Raw genomic sequence first — 23,649 nt, forward strand, 5'->3', positions numbered from 1 at the left:
CCAGGCTCCTCCTGCCTGTGCCCCATGCTCCTTGGGTTCAAGGGCACCATCGTCACAGCCACCAGCCCTGAGAATGAGTTCTCTTTGGCCACGTCCTTGCACATCACGCTCCCATGATGGAGTTCCCCCTCAGTCAGTGAGATCTGCTGAGCTCTGGGTCTGCCTTGGAAAGGACTTCCCAACACTAAGTGAAAGTGTTAGTCACTCAGTTGTGTCCAACTCTGCAAGTCCATGGACTGTAGCCCTCCAGGCTCCTCTGTCCATGGGATTTTCCAGGCAAGAGTACTGGAGTGGGGTGCCATTGCCTTCTCCGGTTAGTCACTCAGTCGTGTCCAACTCTAGAGTCCATGGACTGTAGCCTGCCAGACTCCTCTGTCCGTGGGATTCTCTAGGCGAGAATACTGGAGTAGGTAACCATTCCCTTCTCCAGGGGATCTTCCCAACCCAGGGATCGAACTCGAGTCTCCTGTGCTGCAGGCAGATTCTTTATTGTCTGAGCCACCAGGGAAGCCTCTCAACACTAAAATGTTATATAAATGCAAGGCCCCTTTCTCCTAATTCCTACTGGGGCAGACTTTCAGTCACCCAGGGTTTTAGGGGTCTCACACCCTGTTATTTTACATTAAACCTACAGGCAGCTGTTAATGCAATGGCAGACCTAGGGTGACTCCTTCTTTCTGCTCCCTGGGTCTCAGGTTTCCCATATATCAAATATAGATTTGAGTTTTCTATGATTCTGTCCCTTCCCACCTCTTTTTATCTGCTACCACTGTCTCAGTCTTCTGACTCAGCTTCCCTTTAAACTACACTTCAGTTAGAACTCAGGCATAGTTATAGCCTTCCATATGCCATAATAATGAGCATTTTCCCCGAGTTTCCCACATGTCAAGCCTGGTGTGCTACGAGACTTATATATAGCATCTCATTTAGTCCTTTCCACACCCTAGTGAAGTAAACACTATTGTATTCCCTTTTCTAACTGTGGAAACTGAGGCATCAAGTGACTGAGTCACAGGTCACACTCCTAATAAAGGGAACAGCTGGAGCTTCCCGCCCAGCCCCTTCTCCCGGCTCCCTGATCCTTGGCTGTGAATGCACCTCTAGGCCTCTGGCCTGATCTGGGCCCAGGCCTCCAATAACTAGCAAGGGAACCGGTTCTTGCCTTTTGTCATAGTTGTTGTTGTTGCTAAAACCCACAGAGTGTCCTCCTACTGTTTTGCGGAGGAAGGAATTATTGTTATACTCTCCTCACTAAGGAAATCCTATTCTTTACAGGTGAACTTTCCTCCCATCCCCTTGACCTTTCAGGGAATGGGCTGAGGCCCTTGAAGGTTCTGGAGGAGACCCAGGGAGCTCAGGGTGCCTGTCTAGGGCGAGAGTATTTTTAGAGTTGGCTGCACTGTTTACAAGGAAGCCAGTCCCCAGAGCCTTCCCTCTCTCCAAGGTGGGTGTGGGGAGTCCTGGCCGCCGGCCCCACCTGTGGCCGGCTCGAGCCCTTCCTCTCCCCTCCTGGCTGCCCCTCTCCTGTCTTCTCGGTCACAGGTGGGCTCCCTCAGCCTATGGGTGTGCTGTCATTACTGCCCTGGGAGTCAATGCAGCAGAGCAGCAGCCCATGGTGTTGAACCCCTCCCGCACTGGAGAAACCAAGAAGCTGCCATCAGTTGGGAAGATGGGGCTGGCAGCTGGTGATGGACCCTACAAATGGACATTTCTCCTCTGCAATATTACTTTCTGAGCCTTGCTGTCCTGGACCTGAGAAATTCTAAGAAGTCGTGTATAGCAGATAAAGAGGCCACGGAGCATGGCTCCAGCTCTTACCATGTACTCAAGGGTCTCTGAACAGTGACAAGTCACTCCCGTTTCAGCCCCTCTTTCTGCAGCTACAGAGTGTGGAGGGCTCAGATAGTGGGGCTCCCCAGTCACTGACTGAATGTCTGAGCCTCCTTCGTGACTAGCAGAGGATACCTAGCCCCCTCAGGCAATACCGGTGGTATTAAATCAGTGGGGTGGACACTGTGGGTATGTACTATCCAAGACCACTGGTAATACTTCCATACCTCCAGCTCTTTAACACAGTGTCCAGCACAAAGTCAGGTCTTCACAAAGCACGCTTTCCTTTATTCTCATAGTTCAGGGTTCTTTCACCTCAAGTCTACATAAACCTCCCCTCTAGCTATGCTTTCTCTGAAATTGTTTATTCCTTCTCACCCAGCCCTGTGCCCCTGTCCCCCTATGGCTCAGGAGTCTCACTGCAGACATTGGAAGTGCTTTCTCTGAGTCACAGTCCTGCAGCTTCCCAGACAGGCTGTACATATGTACCCCATCTCCACTGGCTCTTCAGACGCACCGTCATCCAGACCCAGTGCAGCTGGACCTGACCCAGGCAAGCTGGTCTTCCCAGGATCTGATCCCAAGCTGGCAGAGTTGGTGGGAAGCTGGGCTCAAACAGCCCAGCCCTCACTCAAGCTTCCCTGGGACGTGAGTGCAAAGATGACAAGGCCTCTAGGTTCCTCAGAAGAAGTGCCAACCTCCTCTGTCCCTTGGGCAGGCTGGACTTCTCCTCTAGGAGCTGAAAGAGGTTCAGGGATTGTTACTAGAGTCGGCTAAACTCCCACCATGCTTCCTTCTCCTCCCTCCTCCATCCTACTCTGCCCCTTCTCTTTCCCACTTCCGCTCCCAGCCCTTTTCCTTCCTCCTCCTCCCCCTCCCCACAGCTGTGCTTTTGACCAAGTGATGGCCTACTATCTTCCTGAGCAGGGAAGTCCCTGCAGAGGGGAGAGCAGTTGACTTCCCTCTGTGGCATCTTCCTTTTCCAGACCTTCCACAAAGACATGCCAGTGGCCTCTGATGCTCCAGGCACTGGGCCTACCACTTAGCGGCATGGCCTGGTGGGAACACCAGAAGCTAGTTAGCCCAGGGAGCTGGGGTCAGGGTGGCCCTTCTAGTTGGTTGGGGAGGTTGTAAATTTAAAAGGCGTTGCCTTTGACCACCTTCTCTACTGCCTCAAAGTCCCGCATTCACATTTCCCTTGCGTCATTTTACTGTCAAACAGGTGCCCACCTTTGGAGAATGTGGTTACAGAGAGAAGCATCCCACCCAGGTCCCCTTCCCCTGATCACTAGGCGAAAGAAACAGCTTATTTAAAGCCTAAAAAAAGCTTCCCAGATGGCGCTAGTGGTCAAGACCCTGCGTGCCAATGCAGGAGACATAAGAGATGCAGGTTCAATCCCCTGGAGAAGGAAACAGCAACCCACTCCAGTATTCTTGCCTGGAGAATCCCATGGACAGTGGAGCCTGGCGGGCTACAGTCCATGATGTCACGAAGAGTTGGACACAACTGAAGCAACTTAGCACACATGCACTTACAAGCCTGAAAGAATAATGGTGCCATCTGGCAAAAGATAACAGGTGTAGCTGGAGTGTAGGTTACTGGCAAGGGAGAAGATCAGGACAGCAGTCTGGAGACCCAGGATTGGACCATTCTGCATCAGGGGCGCCTCAGCTAGGATGTCAGACTGAGTTGCAAGAAGGAGAGATTACCAGCAGGGAGAACTCCTAGGACAGAGTGACACTTCTTCTTGCCCCTTGAACTTCCTCAATCCCTAATCCCTCCTTCTAAGCCCCTAGACTTGGCAAAACTGAAACTTTCCCAAGGATGTACTCATTCTCAATCCTCTTCCTTACTCACTTTCTGCTCCTTACTAGCTAGTGATCTCACACAAGTCCTTTAGCTTCTGTGGCTTGATCTCCTTCACCTGTCAATCAGAGAAAGAGGGTGCATGTGTGTGTACGTGTGTGCATGAGGGTACACACACACACACACACATACACACACACAGACACGGGTTGTTATGAAGCTGAGGTAAATAAGATGCTGTGGAAGGAAGCCCCCTCTGGAAAGCACATGCTGTTCCCAGTCCCTCGTTGCCGCCCTCAGCTGCTATTCCCATTCCAGAAGGGAAATCCTCGCCCGGAAAGCCCTGCTCACCCTGGCGCGGGGCCCAGGGCGGGCGCCCCTGTGGAGTCTGGGTCTCTCCCTTCCCATTTCCCTTGTTGATTCCAGTGTGACTGTTGTTGGCTCACAGATGGACAGGCAGCTCTCCAGGATCGCCTCGCTGCCGGCCTCAGGTCCTGCCTTGGCTGCTCAGGCTCTGAGACTGGTTTCAAGGACCCCAGGGGGCTCAGAGGGCCTCTGCCCAGATGGACGGGGAGCTTAGGTGTCTCCGCAGAGCTGGGCAAGGGCTTCTTATGCTCAAGCAGCAGCTCAGAGATGACCTGTCACCTCTACAGAGGCCTTCCGGCAAGATGAAGAGGTGAAGTTGGGGAGGTGATCCGACCTGAGAAAGAGGGGCCACATGAGTGGAGCAGAAATCCCAGGAAGGGGGAGGGGCTTCCTCAAAGGCTGAGAGGTGTGGGCCAGCAGGAGGCCCACAGGCTGGCAGCTCATCCCCTGCAGCAGCTGCCTACCCGCTGATGCTGCTCTTTGGCTTGGCCCTTCCCTCTCCCCCAGAACCCTCTTCTCCAGTTCTACAGCCACTGCCTGAAACCCTTTCTGGCCTGAACGCATTACAACAGCTTCTTGGCTGTTCTTTCCTCCAGTTCCCCCTCCTTCTAACCCCTCCACCTCACAGCAGCAAAGTGGTGATCTTTCTAGCATGCAGCTCTGATTGTCACATGTCTCTCGCTGCTTAAATCCATTAAGGTCTCCTCACCACCTGCAGCTTAGAACCCAGGACTCTCTGTGGTCTGCACAGTGTGGCTTATAGCTTCATCGAGTTATATAAGCCCCTTTCTCACAACAAGGTGTTGAAATCATGACTCAATGGACATAAGTTTGAGCAAACTCTTGGAGACAGTGAAGGACAGGGAAGTCTGGCAAGTCTGGCATGCTGCAGTTGATGGGATTGCCAAGAGTTGGACACAACTTAGCGACTAAACAACAACAACCATTTGCCACACTAAGCTTCTAGGGATAAAATAAGCCTTGGCCAGAAGCACTGTGTTCCAAAATTTATAGCTCCTTCAATATCCCCTCTTTTGTGACTTCTTTACAACTCAATGATGTCAGAACTCCTTTATGAATAAAGAAACAAATCTTGGAGAAAAGGAATTAGCTTAGTCAAGGTAGTTCAGATGGCAGAGTAAAGACTTGAGCCCAGATCTCCTAAGTCAAAAGCCTGTGCCTTAAACCCACACAGGCCTGGAAAGCCATTCAAGAGAGGACTAAATCCAGAGAACAGATCATCACCACCAAGATTAACATCAAACATCACCATCATTACCATCACCATTACCATCATCTTCATCGTCTTTGTGGCAGCTGTATTTCTCTGATTTAAATCTCCCCTTATTTTGCTTAAGCAAGTGTAAGCTGGGATTTTGCTCCTTGTAACCAATAAAGGTTTGAACAATAAAGACAAGAAGCTCATAAGCTCAAATTTGGAGAGGAGGGGATAGGCATGAAAGACATGTCAGAAGCAGAATTAAAAGAATGTGGTAATAAATTTGATGAGTCATGCAAAAGGGATGTCCAAGGGGAAGTCCCCAGCTTTTGGCTTGAGAGATTGGAGGAGGAGGATGGTGTCTTTAGCAGAAGCAGGCAATCCAGAAGATAAACTATGTTGGAAGGTGGGTGGAAGGAGGGAAAATGCATTCTTCCATTCGTTCATCCATCCATCCATTCATTCATTGAACAATTATTTGCCAAGCTCTTTCTATGCACTAGTAACTTAATACTGGATAAAGTGAGTTGAGATTTGGATAATGTCTGTATACCATTACTGATATTTATTTTATTAACAATAATCACCAACTATGGAGCATGCTCTGTCCAGAGAACTAAGCATAAATCCAGGCAGTGATGTCCAGCAGGCAGCAGGAAAGAGGGTTGAGCTGGCCTTTCTGTTGTAAATGTCATCCCCACAGGATAATTCTGGCAGTCATGGGAAAGGGTGCTTGGAGAAGAGAAATCTAGTTTCACATGCATCATCCATCATGCCCGGGCTTCATCTGTGAGCTGAGAGCAAAGTGTTTCTTGGGCCTGTGTGACTGAGAGGCAGAGGCAGAAAAAGCATGGGTTTTGGAGTCCAATCTGTTGCCAGCCTGGGTTCACATATCAGCCCTACCAGGTAACCTTGAGAATGACCCTGAATGAATTGGCTGGCTTCTCAGAGTTTTGGATTCCTTAGCTACAGAATGTGGAGAAGGTGATGGCACCCCACTCCAGTGTTCTTGTCTGGAGAATCCCAGGGATGGGGCAGCCTGGTGGGCTGCCGTCTATGGGGTCACACAGAGTCGGACACGACTGAGGTGACTTAGCAGCAGCAGCAGCTACAGAATGAAGATGTGAATGCTCAGCCAAGTGTTAAGAGTAAAGAAATGTAGAAATGTATCCATTCAACTGCAACTATGTAGCAAATACCTATACGTCCCAAGTTCTAGAGTAAAGGAGGCCATGGAAGCCAGTCTTAGGGGCTTCATCTAGGAGGAATAGGTGAGTCTTTGGGGCTACTATGGCTCTGTTCTGACTCACCTGAAACAGCCAGTCTCTCTTTGCCCACTACGAATCAACACCAATCTGCCCTTTCCCCACCCTACACTCAAGGCAATATTTTTTGCAATTAGAGGGGAAAAAGAAAAATGATCATTCTGCTGTCCTCTGCAGATCTGTTTTCCAGAGCCGCAGAAAAAAGGTCCACGTGAACCATGCTGTTCTTGGCAGTCACTGCTCCACTCCTAGCAGCCAGAGGCTTAAAGTTTTATTTGTGGTTTAGGTTACAAGCAGGGGTGAAAACCCCAGAAAAGGGGGGGGGCAAGGTGAAAACGTTTTAAAAGTTGAGAAAATTGCCTTGTGTTCTCAAGTGCAGGCAATTTGTCCAAACACCTGAGCTCTGTAGAATCCTAGTGGTCTGACTGTGGTTTCTATTCTGGGGCTCTGGGCCCAGTGTCGGGAGTGGGGGCCGTTGTTTTCATACATTAAGAAAATCACAAAATCGCTTTTTACAAGATATTAATGAGTAGTTTTACCGCTTCAATGGCAACATTGTTGAAGGTCTTGAAAAAAATCCAGGTTCAGGTTTGGAGGTGGCTTTGTTCTGAAGGTCGTCGCTACATTAGGGCAAGTTTGTATGCCCCATGCACAGTGAAGTTAAACAAACCAAAATGTCAGAGTTTGGAGCAGAGAAAGGTTTATTGCAGGGCCGTACAAGGAGGCAGGTGGCTCATGCCCTAAAATGTTCCAAGCTCCCAGAAGGGTTTTCAGCAAAGCATTTTTAAAAGCCAGATTCGTAGGGTGGTGGGCAAGGGGCAGTGGTTGCTGGGTCTGTGATCAGCTTGTGCACAATTCTGTTTATAAGTTCTTAGGCTCCAGAAGGCTTATGGCTATGTGCTCATAGTCATCAAGTAGTTAACATCTTCCATTTGGTGGGAGGTTTTCACATCTTTAAAACAACTCAGGAAATGTATATCAGATATTGTTATCTAGGTGTTGTACTTCAGAGAGTAGCTAAAGCAGAGGATATGGGGAAGGCCTGTCTGGGGAAGGCTTCATAAGGTCCTGCTCAGTTGTGCTCAGACACTCAGTTATGCCCAACTCTTTGGGACCCCATGGACCACAGACCGCCAGGCTCCTCTGTCTATGGGATTCTACCAGCAAGAATATTGGAGTGGGTTGCCATCTCTTTCTCCACGAGATCACCTGATCCAGGGATCAAACCATGTCTTTTATATCTTGTACATTGGCAGACAGATTCTTTACCACTGTGCCACCTGGGAAGCCCCCTGCTTGCTGCTGCTAAGTCGCTTCAGTCGTATCTGACTCTGTGTGACCCCATAGACGGCAGCCCACCAGGCTCCCCCGTCCCTGGGATTCTCCAGGCAAGAACACTGGAGTGGGTTGCCATTTCCTTCTCCAATGCAGGAAAGTGAAAAGTGAAAGTGAAGTCGCTCAGTCATGTCTGACTCTTAGCGACCCCATGGACTGCAGCCTACCAGCCTCCTCCGTCCATGGGATTTTCCCACCAAGCGTACTGGAGTGGGGTGCCATTGCCTTCTCTGACAGCTATATAATGCATTTCACAGATATTACCTGCAGAGTTTGGGGGTTGTCCTCCCAGGATCCAAAGCAAAGAAAGCTAAACATTCTAGGGACAGAAGTGTCCAATAAAGTCTTCAAAGTCCAAGCCTCTTCTTACACTGATGACAAAAACAAGGCCCAGAGAAAGTAGGCAGCATGCCCAGGGCAGGACAGCATGTTTGTATTATCGTAGAAGCAAGTCTAGACTCTTGGCTCCTAGACTTCGAAGATCTTTCTGGCAGTCTTTGAGACAGCCCAGAGGTGACATTCCACTTCAGAAACTGGCCTCCCCTTGTGTTGACATTTCTGCAGCAGTGACTTTGAAAGCTGCCTTTTATGGCCCTAGCTTTGGAAGGGCAAACACTGTTATCAGTAGAACAACACAGGTGGCTTCTGGAGTTGGGTCCAGGTGGAGCTGTGCAGGAAGGGGAGCCCCTCTGCATAGGCAGACGTGACCCAATCACCTGTCTGGGTTCAGAAGGGGACACAGACCCTCCCTGGGGACTGGGACAAGCAGCTGGTATGAAGGAAGAGGCTGATGGTGAAGGAAGAGCTTGGCTTTGGGAAAGCCAAGACGGTCTGAGTCCTGGCAATGCTGCTTGCCAACAAACTTGCTGACTGAGATGTTTATAAAACAAGGGTGATGATGGCTCAACCACAAGTGCTCAAGATTCCAGGTTGCTAGTAGCTCTTGTATTGGATAGTCCAGGTATAGGATTGGAGAGTGCTGATGGGGGCGCTAGGCTCTTGACATTGGTTGCTTTCTTCTGGTCTTGCCATCTAAGAACAGAGGGTGGTCCAGGTGAAGTCTCCACCTCTAAGGGTTCAGGCTCCAGGTAGGGCCATCTGGGGTTCCAGGCTCATCTCATCTTCTCAGTCCTCTCTAATACTATAGGGATTTGTTTTCAAGGTTTGGATCCTGGCTGAGTGACCTTCTCATGCTTCCTGGAGCAGAACTCCAGGCCAAGAATATGTGTGGGCTCAGGGAAATGCTTGATATAAGTGCTACTGTTTAGAGTCAGAAAGCCTTGATTCAAGTCCTGGTTCAGCTGTGTGCTTAGTCGCTCAGTCATCTCCAACTCTTTGCAACCCTATGGACTATAACCTGCTAGGTTCCTTTTACCATGGGGATTCTCCAGGCAAAAATATTGAAGCAGGTTGCCATCCTCCAGGGGATCTTCCCAACTCAGGGATTGAACCCAGGTCTCCCACATTGCAGGCTGATTCTTTACTGTCCAACTACCAGGGAAACCCGGCATTCAAGTCCTGGTTCACCTATCCAGATTTTATTGGTCCTGGGTAAGTCAGAGAACCTCTCTGATTTCCTTATCAGTGTTCTTCCTGCCTGCCAAGTCACATTTTGGTACGAGAATGAAGTCACGAAGGAAGAAGATACTGTAATCTGTAAAGAGCACTAATAACAACCGGAAACTTCTAAAAATAGGGAGTGGCTTTCTTTTTGCTTTCTCTTCACCAAGACAGTATTTAGGCAGAGGTACATAGCTGCCTTTGAATCTATGTAAATAGATGTTGTACTATTTGGAAGGGCTTCCCACATGTCTCAGTGGTAAAAAGTCCACCTGCCAAGGTTTAGTCTCTGGGTTGGGAAGATCCCCTGGAGGAGGAAATGGCAACCCACTCCAGTATTCTTGCCTGGGAAATCCCGTGGACAGAGATGTCTGGCGGGCTACAGTCCATGAGGTCACAAAAAAATTGGGCACTACTTAGTGCCTAGCACAAACACAATATTTATTACAGAAACGTTCTCCAGATGTCTAGAGATGAGAAGAAGATGGTACCCAGAGACACCCTGAAAGAGTCCCCTTAAGAGAATGGGGAGGGGAGAATAAGCATTCTTTGAACATCTATTACATCACTTTCATGTATAAAGAGTGAGGGTGAGGATGATGAAGGCTAACTTTATTGACAGGTACAGTTCTAGGTGTCTTACACACATTAACCCCATTTTGCAGATAAAGAAACCGAGGCACTGAGAAGTTAACATCCGTCAACAAGGTTGTCCTAAGCTGAGGGATAGATCCCAGCAGTCCGGGTCCCAGGGCTACGTGTGTGACCATTGCCCTGCACTGCTCCCATAGACGGCATGCTATCAGATTCTCGTGTACACCACCTGCATCTTTCAGACAGGAAAGTGAGACTCAGGAAGATCGGGTAGTGTCACACAAAGGAAAGACCAGAGGTTCGCTGAGGTTTTTCTTACTTCAAAACTATTTCCTTCTTTGATGTGGCAGCCTGGATGGGAGGGGAGTCTGGGGGAGAATGGATACATGTATGTGTATGGCTGAGCGCCTTTGCTGTCCACCTGAAAATATCACAGCATTGTTAATCAGCTGTACTCCAATGTTAAAAAAAAATTTTTTTAACAAATTATTTCTTTCTTTGTCTATCTTTTTAACTGGTAGAAAAGCACCATTAAGAATGAGTCCAAATGTAGCTTTCTGTTACATCCTCACTTGAGTCCTATTTGGGTCAAAGAGAGGAAATCTACTGCCTCGGTCAAAGGGAAACTGAGGAAAACTGGGGGAAAGCACCTAGACCAAGCTTCACGTAGTAACACAGGGTGTTGGACGGACCCTTCCAACTTTCTCACCTCTTTTCTTTCTCAGAAAAGAAATGCAGATCCTTCCGCCTTTACAAGACAACTGTATGCCCTCCTCCGTTCCGGTTCTGCACTTTTTGGACAAGTTCCGGTTTGACTATGATAATCTGAAAATGTGAACGCAGACTTTAACCCCGCATTTCAGGTCCAATCTGACCCAGGGGGAAATGCAATGTCACCTTGTTATTTGACACTGTGCTCCTACTAATGCAACTGAAGTTTACATTCTTTCTTTTGGCAGCCACCACACACCGCTGACTCACGACTCACGTCCTGAGATCCTGTCTGTTGCCCTCTCCTCTATTTGGCCTGATTCCATTCCTTAAGACTCTCCCATTGGCATTATGCTGGGATTCATAAGGGATCCCTTCTGAGGGTACCTTGGGGGAGCTCTCAGATCAGGGGCTAATCCGCATCCTCAAACGTAAGCCTTTGAAGTCCCAAAGATCACTGGATCCAGTGGGTGACTAAACAGTGCTGTCTGACTGCTGGGCAAGCAGCAGACAGAGTCCGATCAGTAAATGACAGGAAAACATCCCTCGACAGGGAGTAAATGAGGCTGTGACCTTGGGTGAGGCTCACTTCCGGAAGAGTTGGGGAGCCATAGTTCATTCCTCCATGGATTCACTTTCAAGTAGTGCTTGTAGTTAAGGCTTTGGAATCTGGCATCCCTGGATTCAAAGCCACTTACCAGCATTGTGACTTTAGGCCAAGTTCCCACATTTAAAACCTCAGTTTCTTTCTATAAACCTGGAGCCATAATGGCACTTAGTTGTGATATCGAGAGAACGAAAAGAGAAAGCATAAATAAATGTTTTACCTCGGTGCCCTGGCACAAAAGAAGAGTTCAACTTTTGTGGAGATTTCTATCATGTCTTTGCTTTCCCATTCAAGCATTTGTACAGCAAATATTCACCCAGAGTCTGTGGGGGTAAATGAAAGGAACACAGGTGACAGTAAAAGCTTGAGGGCAGGATAGGGATCTAATGAATAAAGGTGCTTTCAGGAACCACCCAGATGCCTTACAGAAACTTTGCTCTGGTTCTGAGTTTGGACTGCTGAACACACCAGCAGCTTCACCCCACCCCCAACACGCACACAATTTCCTGGGTCATCTCTAAGTTTGAAGTTTCTCAGGTTACTCTCAATGTGACCTTGGGTAAATACCATAACTCATCTCAGCCTCTGGCACATTTCCTATAAAAGAGATACGTTCATATCCACAGTGTGGCGGTTTTATAGTAGGTCAACCAATAACAAAGGTAAGGTGAGAAGCCAAGCCTGCTCTTGGCTGATTCCCCATGACTTTTATCTGTGTTTCCCCCACCACTCACCCTTCCTGCCAGCCTCTATCACCATATGCCAAGACTGGGCTAGATGCTGGTAGTCAACAGACACATGATAAGCTAGCCCTGCCTATAGAGAGTTTCAAGTTTGCAGGGGTGGGGGGGAGTGTGAAATAAATAAATGTTTGAACTTCCAACCCTGACAGAGAGGGCTAAGAACTGACAGAATTATGTTCAACTCTATGTAGGAATGCCAGAAAAGATCAATCACTTTGTCTTGTTGGCCCTCACATTTTTCATCTGTCAAATGGATGCAATTTGTTTTTACCCCACATGAGATGCCTTAAGTGAGTTAGTAAATGTGAAACTATATGTCCGAAAGTTTAGTTCTATACTGTGTGTGTGCTCACTCATGTGTGATTCTTTGTGGCCCCATGGACTGTGTAGCCCACCAAGCTCTTCTGTCCATGGAATTTTCCAGGCAAGAATAGTGGGACGCGTTGCCATTTCCTGCTCCAGGGGATCTTCCTGACCCAAGAATTGAACCCATGCCTCTTGTTTCTCCTGCATTGTCTGGCAGATTCTTTACCACTAGTGCCACCTAGGAAGCCCCTACGGCTTCTATCTATTTATCTATTTCCCGATTAGAAGTCAGTCCTCTTGAAGGAGAACGTATGTCTCCCTCATCTCCCTGTCCCCAGCACATTGAGACAGAGCAGGTGCCAATCAACACTGAACAGAACTGATAGAAGAGTTTATTATCTGATTTGATTTCCCCAACCTCAGAGAGGTCCACCCGTTTTGTAGATAAAAAACAGTGTACAGGGTTCAGCAAGTTCTTGGCAATCAGTGACAGAACCAGACATCTTCAGACCTGCTCTGATGACCTTTCTACTAGATTCCACAACGCAAGTCACTGGCTCAGGTAGGATGACACTGCTCTGCTGGACATGACTCACCCTTCTCCATGGTCACTAAGCCAGTCCATCAGCCTCTCACGCTGCGTCATGGGTGGAGGTGAGCCTGGACCTTGAAGAGAAAGCAGAGCGGTCCTGCTGGGCCTGTTGCCCAGGGACCCCTCAGGGCAGCCAAACACGTCACCCAGGAAATCCCTCATGGGGTGGGGGGTGGCAGTGGGGTGGGTACAGAGACGTCACACTGGATCCACTCCCCTCTCTTGCAAGAGTGTCTGAAGGGCAACACCTACCCATCACTGTGTCCAGTGGCCTCTAACACAGAGGCATCCCTCCCCTTCCATTCCCAGGGCCAAAGCCCTCATCATCTCGTGTGTTGACTAGGGTCTCAGCCCCCACTTTACAGACCTTCCTTAAGAAATTAAGTAACCTGACCTAGTTACACATTATGACTATGTCATGCTGATGTTCAAAAACACCTTTAAAAGCTCCCCAGTATGTAGGGAATGAAGTCCAAATCCCTGACTCAGCATTCAGGCTCTCTTGATGACAGCCTACCTTCCCAGTCTCCTTCCTCTCCATACTTTCCTGAAGCCCTCACTTTAGCTCAGGATACATATGGTTATTCCTCAGAGTTGTCTTTTATCCTTTGTTCCCCTCGCCCTGACTAATATACTTTCTTTCCCTTCAAAGGCCCTCTTACTCATCCTTCACCTCTGAGCTTAAAAGCCACCTACTGAGGACTTCCCTGGTGGTCCACTGGCTAAGAATTCATCTTCCAATGCAGGGGACCTGTGTTAGATCCCTGGCTGGGGAACTAAGATCCCACATGCCAAGGGGCAACTAAGCCCATGCGCCATAACTAGAGAAGCTCATGCATGGCAATGAAGAGTATCATAACTAAGACCCAATGCAGCCAAATAAATAAATATTGAAAAAAAAAAAAAGCCACCCCCTTTAGGAAGCATTCTCTGATCTCTTCAGCCCAAAATGATAGCACTAGTTATATTTGTTGATCATGTTTTGTCCAATCATAGTGATTAATACTTTGACATGCTTCCTTTAATTTGCTGCTTCCCACAGTCTTAGTCATGAATATCATTATTCCCCTTTTATAGATGTGGAAACTGACACTCAGAAAGCAGAACTAACCTGCCTGACCTCATACACCTCGTGGGATTTCACACATTGGTCTGCCTGCCTCCAAAGCTGCTCCATGATTTTTGGTTCTTACTTAGCTAGTTCTTTGTACCTTTTTGCGGCACTCATCTTGCCAGATGTTGTGTTTTCCTACAGAGCTAATCTACTCATTTCTACTGTGATCTTCCTGAAAACAGAGGACTATTTCTTAAGCACCTTTAGCTCTGTATAGCACCTGACACATATTGGGTTGTGAGACAGAAAGCAAGAGTTAATCAGCATTTACTGTATGTAGTCCAGGGCTAGTTGCTATACCTACATCCACATCCACACACACACACACACACACACACACATTCTTTTAAGTATTGTTAGACCCATTTTACACTGAAATAAAGAGGCCCAGAGAAGCTAAATAACTTTTCATCATCTAAATTTTGCGATTAAATTATTTTTTAATCATTTGCATGTGTTTCTTTTTCAAAAAATAATTGATTTGAAATATGAACCGATACAAACTTTTGAAGATCACACATCTTGAGAAGAATTCAGATTTGGGGTTTTCTGACTCCAGGGGTCATTCCACTATAACCATCTCATTTCTGACATATTTGGAGAAAATTTTGATATACGGTATTATTATTATGGTCAGCTGCATATGACAGAAAAGTCACAGTCATTTGTGAGGTTTAGCTCTTTCACACATAAAAGCAGCCCAGAGGAAGGCGATACATTGCATGGAGGCAGAGGCCCAGGCTCCTATCTTGTTTCTCTGCCTTCCTTCATGCATAGTTTCCACTTTCAGGCCCAACACGGCTACTCTCTCCAGCAAGACGGAGAAAGAGCAGGATGGAGGGCATATTTCCTTCCATCAAGAACACCTCCCAGAAGTCTCCTACGTCACTTCCGCTTACATCCCATAGACCAGGACTTAGATACCCGGCAACACCTAGCCATAATGGAGGTCAGACAATACCAACTTCACTTGTAGCAGCCACACACCCAGCTAAAAACCAGGGATTTTATTATAAGGAGGAAAGGGACAACCAGTTGTTCCCTGACATGGGTATGAGTGTTTTGTTTTCAGAATGTGTTTGCCCTGCTTGCTAAAACTGATTCATGATTAGAAATGTTTCACCTTTCTGAGATACTCTGAGCCCTCTGTAGAGGAGATTAATATACACTGAGGGAAGACAACCAACTGCTCACCAAGGACCCAATTTCTGCATTGGAAGATGGATCCTTAACCACTGCACCACCAGGGAAGTCCTTGTAGATTTCTGGGTTTATTTTTTTAGCTGGGCTGTATGTGAGATCTTAGTTCCCTGACCAGGGATCAAACCTGTGTCCCCCATAACGGGAGTGCACAGTCTTAACCACTGGACCATCAGGGAAGTCCCAAAGACTGAATTTCTGAACCAAATGTTCAATAGTCCTTCTCTGAGGCAAGGTCAGGTATGTGTTCTTGGGTATGTGTTCCCCAAGTCTATATGAGCAACATGCATGCTCAACTGTGCGTGCATACTCAGTTGTATCCAATTCTTTCTGTTGCCGTGGGCTGCAATCCTTTAGGCAAGAATACTGGAGTGGATTGCCATGCCCTCCTCCAGGGGATCGTCCCAACCCAGGGACCAAACCTGCGTCTCCTGCGTCTTCTTCATTGCAGGCGGATTCTTTACCTTTGAGCCACCAGGGAAGCTTCTACAGGACCTTAGGCAAGTCATTTGACCACTGTAAGCATGTTTTCTTTTTCAAAAGCATATTTGCTTTTGAACTGCAGTGTTGGAGAAGACTCTTGAGAGTCTCTTGGACTGCAAGGAGATCCAACCAGTCAATCCTAAAGGAAATCAATCCTGAATACTCATTGGAAGGACTGATGCTGAAGCTGAAACTCCAATACTTTGGCCACCTGATGGGAAGAACTAACTCATTTGAAAAGACCCTGATGCTGGGCAAGATTGAGGGTGAGAGGAGAAGGGGATAACAGAGGATGAGATGGTTGGATGGCATCACCAACGCAATGGACATAAGTTTGAGTAAGCTCCGGGAGTTGGTGAAGGATAGGAAAGCCTGGCGTGCTGCAGTCCATGGGGTTGCAAAGAGTCGGACATGACTAACTGAACTGAACTGAAGCATGTTTTCTAACAGTTAAATGAAGACTAGAATAAAATAATATCTACCTCATAGGGTTGCTGGGCAGCTTAAATGGAAACATGAGAAATTAATTTTGTTAGTTCAGTTCAGTTCAGTCACTCAGTCGTGTCCAATTCTTTGCTACCCCATGAATCGCAGTATGCCAGGCCTCCCTGTCCATCACCAACTCCTGGAGTTCACTCAGACTCATGTCCATCGAGTCAGTGATGCCATGCAGCCATCTCATCCTCTGTCGTCCCCTTCTCCTGCTGCCCCCAATCCCTCCCAGCATCAGAGTCTTTTCCAATGAGTCAACTCTTCGCATGAGGTGGCCAAAGTACTGGAGTTTCAGCTTCAGCATCATTCCCTCCAAAGAACACCAAGGACTGATCTCCTTTAGAATGGACTGGTTGGACCTCCTTGCAGTCCAAGGGACTCTCAAGAGTCTTCTCCAACACCACAGTTCAAAAGCATCAATTCTTCGGTGCTCCGCCTTCTTCACAGTCCAACTCTCACATCCATACATGACCACTGGAAAAACCATAGCCTTGACTAGACAGACCTTTGTTGGCAAAGTAATGTCTCTGCTTTTCAATATGCTGTCTAGGTTGGTCATAACTTTCCTTCCAAGGAGTAAGCATCTTTTAATTTCATGGCTGCAGTCACCATCTGCAGTGATTTTGGAGCCCAAAAAAATAAAGTCTGACACTGTTTCCCCATCTATTTCCCATGAAGTAATGGCATCAGATGCCATGATCTTCGTTTTCTGAATGTGGAGCTTTAAGCCAACTTTTTCACTCTCCACTTTCACTTTCATCAAAAGGCTTTTGAGTCCCTCTTCACTTTCTGCCATAAGGGTGGTGTCATCTGCATATCTGAGGTTATTGATATTTCTCCCGGCAATCTTGATTCCAGCTTGTGTTTCTTCCAGTCCAGCATTTCTCATGATGTACTCTGCATAGAAGTTAAATAAGCAGGGTAACAATATACAGCCTTGATGTACTCCTTTTCCTATTTGGAACCAGTCTGTTGTTCCATGTCCAGTTCTAACTGTTGCTTCCTGACCTGCATACAGATTTCTCAAGAGGCAGGTCAGGTGGTCTGGTATTCCCATCTCTTGAGGAATTTTCCATAGTTTATTGTGATCCACACAGTCAAAGGCTTTGGCATAGTCAATAAAGCAGAAATAGATGTTTTTCTGGAACTCTCTTGCTTTTTCAATGATCCAGCGGATGTTGGCAATTTCATCTCTGGATCCTCTGCCTTTTCTAAAACCAGCTTGAACATTGAACATGATTTTATTTAATCCAATATATTCAAACTATTATCATTTCAATCTGAAACCAATTTAAATTGCCAATGGAATATTTTACACTGTGTTTTATACTTAGACTTTACTTTTCTCTTCTTTTTTTTAATTGAAGTGTAGTTGATTTACAATGTTTCAGGTGTATAACAATGGAGAAGGAAATGGCAACCCACTCTAGTATTTTTGCGCAGAGAATCCCACAGACAGAAGAGCCTGGTGGGCTGCTGTCTATGGGGTCGCACAGAGTCGGACACAGCTGCAGCGACTTAGCAGCAGCAGCAGCAGGCATATAGCAAAGTGATTCATCTGAATATATATAAACACTATTTTTCAGATTCTTTTCCATTATAGGTTATTACAAGATATTGAATTTAGTTCCCTGTGCTATACAGTAGATACTTGCTGGTTATCTATTTTATATATAATAGTGTATATCTTTTAATCTCAAATTCCCAATTTATCCCTCCCCGACTTTCCTCTTGGTAACCTTGTTTCCTGGGTCTATGAGTCTATTTCTATTTTGTAGACAAGTTTCTTTGTGTCACTTCTTTTTATATGCCACATATAAGTGATATCACGTGGTATCTGTCTTTCTCTGACCTACTTCACTTACTCAGACTTAGACTTTGAAATCTAGTGAGTATTTTACATTTACGGAACAACTCAGTTTGGCAGATACGTTTAAAGTGGCTGCTGGCTACTGAGGTAGATCTTACAAGTTGAGACTAATGTATGTGCCCTTCTGGGTGCTCCCCTGGCACCCTGTCCTTACAAGCAAAGAAGTAATCTTTCCCACGGCAAGTGTCTGTTTACGTGGCTTATCCACAAGCAGCTCCCTTGAGGAGAGGGCAAATGTGGTCTCCTCAGGGCCTAACATACATAGTACCTAGCACAGAGCAGACACTCAATTGGTGCTTGTTAAACAAATATTATTCATTTCTCTATCCACAATACCCGGCCCAGAGCTTGACCCTCAGTAAGCATTTAATAAAGATGTATTAAATTAATGAAGTAATGACCCAGTATTTTAATGGTAAGTGAATTTGTGCAGGCAGTTTATTGCAGAGGAGACAATGGCACCTTTCTAGCCCTCAAAGTAACACCTGCTGTTAAGTCAAGTATCCTTCACCACCTCCTTCCCACTCCCCACCCCCAAACAGAACTGGAGCCACCTGGTAAGCCATGGACCCGCTTAGTCTGGTAAGATTGCACAACGCCTGGCCTGCAGAGATAAGGAGGCAGATCAAGTTCCCATGAGCAAATAAAATGAACTCCCAGCTTAAGGCTTAAATTCTCTGGTTGACGATACTCTTTTTCTCTCAAAATTGACTCAGCACAGCGCACGGTGAGAGTTTCTGAAAAGTTGCCAGCCATTGTGCAACAGAAGTCTAGGGAACTTTACAAAAATACCAATAAAATTCATAATGCCAGGACATGTCAGCCTCAGTAGCACTGCTAGCTAACATGATGTCCCAAAGCAACTTGTGGCCCTTCCTTGATCGTGAACTTCATTGGTAAGCTGGGAGTAACTGGCCCTGCAGCTGCAAAGATCCTAAGAGACCAGAGTGTCTTGAACATGCCCAGGGAGGGTGAGTTTGCCTTGTTTCTGCCAGGCTGTCCTGAAGGCATTTGCAAAGTGAGACTTAGCATCATTTTTGTCTTGTCAACCAGACAGGCTGGATGATTTCCTTAGAATTATGTGGAGCTTTCCCTCCATTCCTTGTGGACAACTAAAACACAAACACTATTTAGAAAGATCTGGGCCGAATCATCTCTTTGGAGCCTGGTGGCAGGCCAGGAGGCCAGTCACAAAGGCTGCATTCAGCTGCAAACAGCAGCCTGATGGGCAGGGGCCTTGTCCCAAACACCCTTTACTAGGCTTGGTAGGGGGTGGAGGAGGGGAGGTGTTACCAGCCTCCCAGTATTTGTTGTTGTGTCTCCAGGGCAACGGCGCTGGCCAAAGTGAAACCTTGAAACTGCACATCGAAACTTGGAAGGTGCTGCAAAGACAGGCCTGATTGGAAGAAGGCTTTCTCCTGCACCTTTCCCTTGCTGTCTAACTGGAGAGTTTTCTGGGCTCCTTTCAAAAGGCATTAAACAGAAGCTATTGTGCTGGCCGCACCTAGACTACTGCTGGCTCTCATGAAAGTTATGTGTGCAAAAGCTGTACCAGCTGCCCAGGACAGTTTTTAAGAGACTTATACCAAATCAAGCAACCTGTTGTTGCTACAGAGCTTAGCAGCATGGTGTATTGACTCTGGTTCTGGTGCAGGACAATGCCACTTACCCAGGTGACCTTGGACAAGTCAATTCCAGTCAATGAGTCCTCTCCTTAATAACAACGAAAAATTCATTTAAATTAAACCTGATTCTTAATCCAGTAAACTCATTGATTTCCCACTCTGAAATAGACGCTGGAATTGCAAAGTTAAAAACACATGGCTATTCAAGACATGGCAACGACCTAAGTGTCTATCACTGCATGAGTCAATGATGAATGGATAAAGAAAATGTGGTATGTACTTTATACCATACATTATTTCATATACTAATATGAAAGATTATTTAGCCATTAAAAAAAAGAAGGAAATCCTGCCATTTGAAACATCATGGATGGACCTTGATGGCATTGAAGTGAAGTGAAGCAAAAGTTGCTCAGTCGTGTCTGACTCTTTGCGACCCCATGGACTATACAGTCCATGGAATTCTCCAGGCCAGAATACTGGAGTGGGTAGCCTTTTCCTACTCCAGGGGATCTTCCCAACCCAGGGATCGAACCCAGGTCTCCCACATTGCAGGAAGATTCTTTACCAGCTGAGCCATGAGGGAAGCCCAAGAATACTGGAGTGGGTAGCCTATCCCTTCTCCACGGATCTTCCTGACTCAGGGTCTCCTGCATTGCAGGCAGATTCTTTACCAATTGAGCTACCAAGGAAGCCCATTATGCAAAGACAAATACTGTTTCATACGACTTATATATGAAATCCAAAACAAACAAGCAAACGTGGAGACACAGAGAGCAGATCAGTGGTTGCCAGAAATAGCAGGTGGGGTGTGGGCAACATGGGTGAAAGTGGTCAAGAGATACAAACTTCCAGTTTTAAGATAAGTAAGGCTTGGGTATGTAACGCTCCTCCACACTGTGATTATAGTTAACAACATTGTATTTATTGTATATTTGAAAGAGGCTAAGAGAGTAGGGACTTATGTTTCTATCAGAGAAAAAAAAATTATAACTATGTGCAGTAATGAAATAAAGAAAGAAATAACAAAACATGGAGGACTGAAAACAACAAACGAAAAACAGGTGCCTACTGAGGGGAAGGGATGAACTGGGAACTGGAGATTAAAGGGCACACAGCACAGTAAGTCTCCTAATGCAAATGAGTTCTGTCCCAATTTGTTCTTAAGTCCAACAAAGTTAGCCTAGGTGCCCAACTAACAATCAGCTATATAGTACTGTCATGGGCTTCCCTGATAGCTCAGTTGGCAAAGACTCTGACTGCAATGGAGGAGACACAGGTTGGATCCCTGGGTTGGGAAGATCCCCAGGAGAAAGAAATGGCAACCCACTCCAGTAGTCTTGCCTGGGAAATTCCATGGACAGAGGAGCCTGGCGGGCTACAGTACATAGGGTCGCAAGAGTTGGACACTACTTAGCTACTAAACCACCACCCTTCACAATGAATCTGCTTCCCACGAGGCGCTAGTGGTAAAGAACCTGCCTGCCAATGCAGGAGACATAAGGGATGTGGGTTTGATCCCTGGGTCGGGAAGATCCCCTGGAGGAGGGCATGACAACCCACTCCAGTATTCTTGCCTAAGAGAATCCCATGGACAGAGGAGCCTTGGCGGGCTACAGTCCATAGTGTTGCAAAGAGTCAGACACAACGGAAGTGACTTAGCACACATAATAGGTTTACAATATTTTTCAGACAAATGAATACATAAAAAGCTAACACACACAAAAAATAACACATCTTTAATCTCACAATCTTGAAAAGTGCAGTGGTACAGTGCAGTACATACAGAGGCTGGCTGAGGGAACATGCAAGAAGATTCACTGACTGGAGGACAGAGAGGAGGTGGGAGATGGTAGAGCGGAAGGATCATCAGCAATAGGAGATGGAGGGCAAACTGCAATTTCACTCATGCCTGACATTGCTGGCACAGGTTCCGGGTCCTTGCTGGCTTCAATTCTATCCACCTTCTTATTTGAATAGTAGCTCTTTTTTTCTTGTCATAGATGACATGGCAGCACTGAATTGCATTCCAAATGGCTGCTGCAACCTTCCTGTACTGTTTTATGCTCTGGTCCTATGCCCCCAAAACTAATGGTGCCCCCTCAAACAGAGCTAACTTACATGACTGGACATGGGAACGCACATGTTCGCATCTTGGAAAGTTCGAAACTTGAAGGTTCATATGTAAGGGACTGTCCATACTATATATAGACAAATAATAAGAACCTACTGTATAGCACAGGGAACTATATTCAATATCTTGTAATAACCTATAATGGAAAAGAATCTGAAAAATAGATATATCTACATGCATAACTGAATCACTTTGTTATATGCCTGAAGCATTATAAATCACCTACACTTCAATTTAAAACACACACACATACACCGCTCTCCAGGAGCTCATGTAACCTATCAGGCAGAGCTGCATTAAATATTAATAGTAGGTTGGCTCACACCCCATGCCCCCTGCCTGACTCCCAGTGAAGACCAATCATCCTATAAAAGTTCCTTTCCCTCCTTTCTTCATCCTGGGGTACTCCAAAAAAAGCCCTCAAAAATGAAAAAGATCCCATGTATTTTCATAATGTTCTTCTCGTATCCAAGACACATTTACCAATTTGGACAAAATGGTGAGTAACTGATCTTCTGCTGATTTTATACATTGTGTCTTCATTACAGCATGCTTTCACAATCCAAGGATTTCACAATCTCATTGGATTTTCTTAACTCTCTGCGGAACCTGGAAGGCCAAGACATTGTTTCCACTCTAAGTCTAAGGTGTTGAGGCACAAAGGAAGTGGTTTGTCTGGGTCACAGAGGGTATTGGAGGCAGAGCTAGGATTCAAACACCTAGTTCCCAACTGCTTCTTTCCAAAAATATTTCTTGAGCAGCTACTATGTGCCAACATTGTTCTAGATACTGGGAGAAAAGCAGTGAACAAAACAAACTTCTGTTACGAAGCTTAAGTTCCAGAGGAAAAAACATTCTGTTAACAATCACATAAAAACATATTCTATCAGAGAAGGATAAGCACTATGGAGAAGAAATAGGCAGAAGGAAGAAAATATTAATGCTGAGTATCATTTTTTAATAGAGTCATCTGGGAAGTCCTAAGCAGACCTGAGAGGAGCAAGGAGCCAGCCATGTGGGAACTATAGTAGAACATCCAGCTAGAAGGGAGAAGAAGGCTTGAAGTCTTGAAAAGAAAGTGAAAGTCTCTCAATCGTGCCTGATTCTTTGCAACCCCATGGACTATACCGTCCGTGGAATTCTTCAGTCCAGCATACTGGAGTGGGTAGACTTTCCCTTTTCTAGTACATCTTCCCAGTCCAGGAGTCAAACCAGCATCTTCTGCATCACAGGTAGATTCTTTACCAGCTGAACTACCAGGGAAACCCATAAGGTCTTGAGGTGGGAACACTGTTGGCATATTTGTGGAGTAGGCAGATGCCCAGTGTGGCTAGAGCAAACAGAAGGACGAGGAGACTGGCAGGAGCTAAAGCTAGAGAAGAAGTGAGGGGTCTAGCTCATAACAGTCTCTTGGGGGATGGAATGAACTGTGGATTCCACCCAGAGAGAGACTGGAGCCACTGGAGGGCGTTGGGCAAAGGAGTGTCGTGCTATGACGTGACTTTCTAAAAGATGCCTCTGGCTCCAAAGTGAGCAATCGTCTGGGAGCAGCACGGATGGTCAGGGAGATCGGTTAGGAAGCTCTTGCCACAACTGAGGCGGGATAGGACAGTGGCTCAAAGAGAGTGGTGCCAGTGGGGTGGTGAGAGGTGGCAGAGTCTGGATCTGTTTCTCAGAAAGAAGCAACAGGATTTGCTGATGGCTGAATGTGGAGTGTGAGCAGAAGGAGGCAATGATGACACCACAGCTCTCGGTCTGAGTCACAGGGAGAGTAAAGTTGCCATTTCCAGAGACGG

Source organism: Bubalus bubalis, chromosome 6 (genome assembly GCF_019923935.1).
Source record: "Bubalus bubalis isolate 160015118507 breed Murrah chromosome 6, NDDB_SH_1, whole genome shotgun sequence".
Lineage (NCBI taxonomy): Eukaryota > Metazoa > Chordata > Mammalia > Artiodactyla > Bovidae > Bubalus > Bubalus bubalis.